Source organism: Ambystoma mexicanum, chromosome 2q (genome assembly GCF_040938575.1).
Source record: "Ambystoma mexicanum isolate Mex_15411 chromosome 2q, UKY_AmexF1_1, whole genome shotgun sequence".
NCBI lineage: Eukaryota > Metazoa > Chordata > Amphibia > Caudata > Ambystomatidae > Ambystoma > Ambystoma mexicanum.
The window spans coordinates 694573401-694575900 of NC_090924.1; the positions used below are offsets into that span (position 1 = coordinate 694573401).

Consider the following 2500-nt stretch of genomic DNA (forward strand, 5'->3'; position numbering starts at 1 on the left):
TGGGCCACATATATCTCGCCTGATCGAGCCCGATCGAGCGGCAGCAGATGGCCTTTGGCCAGCAAAGGCTGCCGCTCTTCTTCTTGTTTCTCTGCTTGAGAGGCAGCTCAGTCCTCTGCGCTTGCGCCAGGGGCAGGCCACGTGACACGCAGGGGTCAGGCCGTGGAGAGACTGGGGCATGGCGCCAAGTGAGGTAAGCAGAGCACCCCCCTCCCCCTCACTGCTCTCTGCATGCGGTGGCTCGTTGGTCTAGGGGTATGATTCTCGCTTAGGGTGCGAGAGGTCCCGGGTTCAAATCCCGGACGAGCCCTTTTTTTTGGAGCGCCGAAAACAAAAAACACAGAGTCCCCAATTCCCCCCCAAAAATAGTTTGTGCGTGACCGTATCTGGTTCGATGCCCGTCGCCAATGGTTGGCTGCTTTTAAGCCCATGGCCCAAGAGGCAGTGTTGGAAATTCCCCCTCCTTTGTAATGATGCGCTGGCGGCGAGCTGATGTATAAAGGTTTGGACATGCCTTCTGGGTGGGGACTGCCATGGCTCGCGCCACTGTTGCATCCAGCTTGGTCTTTTGTATGTGTCTGCAGCCTGTGTGTGAGGTGCTGTGAGTGCTGCCATGTAGGTCCGGCGCAGGCTTGCGCCAAACTTTCACGTTGGTGTGTGCCACCTGGCAGGTACCAGCGGGCCCCATGAGACATCAGTGCCACAAAGACTTTCAACTGAAAGCTGTCCCAGCACACTAGAGCGCAGCCTACCAGAGCTGTTTCTGTAGTGTAGTGGTTATCACATTCGCCTAACACTCGAAAGGTCCCCGGTTCGAGACCGGGCAGAAACATGGTGCTGGTTTCTTTTTATTTCCACAATGTCAATCGGACACATTTGACTGCATGCAGGTTTCGACAGGTATGGACAGGCCGGCACTACGCCATGAGTGATCTGAGGCCAGCCCTTATTTGCACCCTGCAAACTGTCCACTGGCTCCATCAGTGGGCGTTTCCTGCCATCCCTGGGTCCTTAAGTGAGTGTTTGGGTACTTTTGATGCAGAGATCGGGGCATGAAAACCGGCGCTGGCACGTGGCGACATTGGGTACTGAAGAATCTTTCCCAATCCTGCCCATAGCTGTCAGGGTGGCCGAGTGGTCTAAGGCGCCAGACTCAAGAGGCGCAGCTCTTCCCTGCATCTGGGTGTTCTGGTCTCCGATTGGAGGCGTGGGTTCAAATCCCACTCCTGACAAGCTGGGCTCATTTTTTTGAGCACATTTCAGAGTGTAAGGCTTGCGGAAAACCTCGTGGGGGCCCCCGAATGCAGCGCCCGGCAAGCCTCCCTGTTCTCTTCTGCTGCCTTGCAACTGGAGCTGTCTGCCAGAGACGCCGGAGGCACACCTGCCCTTAAACCCCCACTGGCCCACGGCTGCAAAACCTGCATTTTCTAGTGGCTGGCTTGGTGGCATATGTCACTGAGCCCAGTCTACTCAGGAAGTGAAAAAAGTCCCCTTCACAGTTGGAGAAAGTGCTCTCCTGCCACCTGTCGGTCGTTGAAGGCACCACACCTCAGCAAAATAAAAATAAAAAAACAGACATGCTCAGTCCGGGGGATGTAAAGGTATTTACATAGCAAGAACAGAGAGGCTGTTGGGAGATGACAGAAGCCATGCTGCCCCAGAGTTCTCTTCTGAAATTCGCAGGAATCCAGAGGTTGGAGCTGGCTGAGGGAGTGCGCCTTCTTGCCTCTGTCGGCTTTCAAGACACATCCTCCTGCTGGGAAGCTGCCCACCCTGAGCAGCACAGGTTTGCGCTCTAGGCCGGTCGGCCACATATATCTCGCCTGATCGAGCCCGATCGAGCGGCAGCAGATGGCCTTTGGCCAGCGAAGGCTGCCGCTCTTCTTCTTGTTTCTCTGCTTGAGAGGCAGCTCAGTCCTCTGCGCTTGCGCCAGGGGCAGGCCACGTGACACGCAGGGGTCAGGCCGTGGAGCGACTGGGGCATGGCGCCAAGTGAGGTAAGCAGACCACCCCCCTCCCCCTCACTGTTCTCTGCATGCGGTGGCTCGTTGGTCTAGGGGTATGATTCTCGCTTAGGGTGCGAGAGGTCCTGGGTTCAAATCCCGGACGAGCCCTTTTTTTTTGGAGCGCCGAAAACAAAAAACACAGAGTCCCCAATTCCCCCCCAAAAATAGTTTGTGCGTGACCGTATCTGGTTCGATGCCTGTCGCCAATGGTTGGCTGCTTTTAAGCCCATGGCCCAAGAGGCAGTGTTGGAAATTCCCCCTCCTTTGTAATGATGCGCTGGCGGCGAGCTGATGTATAAAGGTTTGGACATGCCTTCTGGGTGGGGACTGCCATGGCTCGCGCCACTGTTGCATCCAGCTTGGTCTTTTGTATGTGTCTGCAGCCTGTGTGTGAGGTGCTGTGAGTGCTGCCATGTAGGTCCGGTGCAGGCTTGCGCCAAACTTTCACGTTGGTGTGTGCCACCTGGCAAGTACCAGCGGGCCCCATGAGACAT

The 2500-nt window shown here is 56.2% G+C and overlaps 2 non-coding genes across 2 annotated transcripts; both read left to right on the plus strand.

Annotated features, from left to right (window-relative positions):
- Positions 1-238: 238 nt before the first annotated feature.
- Positions 239-310, plus strand: TRNAP-AGG (transfer RNA proline (anticodon AGG)). Its single transcript has one exon. It is a non-coding gene; the product is annotated as a tRNA-Pro (tRNA).
- An 810-nt stretch (positions 311-1120) lies between these two features.
- TRNAL-CAA (transfer RNA leucine (anticodon CAA)) lies at positions 1121-1232 on the plus strand. Its single transcript has 2 exons — positions 1121-1158; positions 1187-1232. It is a non-coding gene; the product is annotated as a tRNA-Leu (tRNA).
- Positions 1233-2500: the final 1268 nt, after the last annotated feature.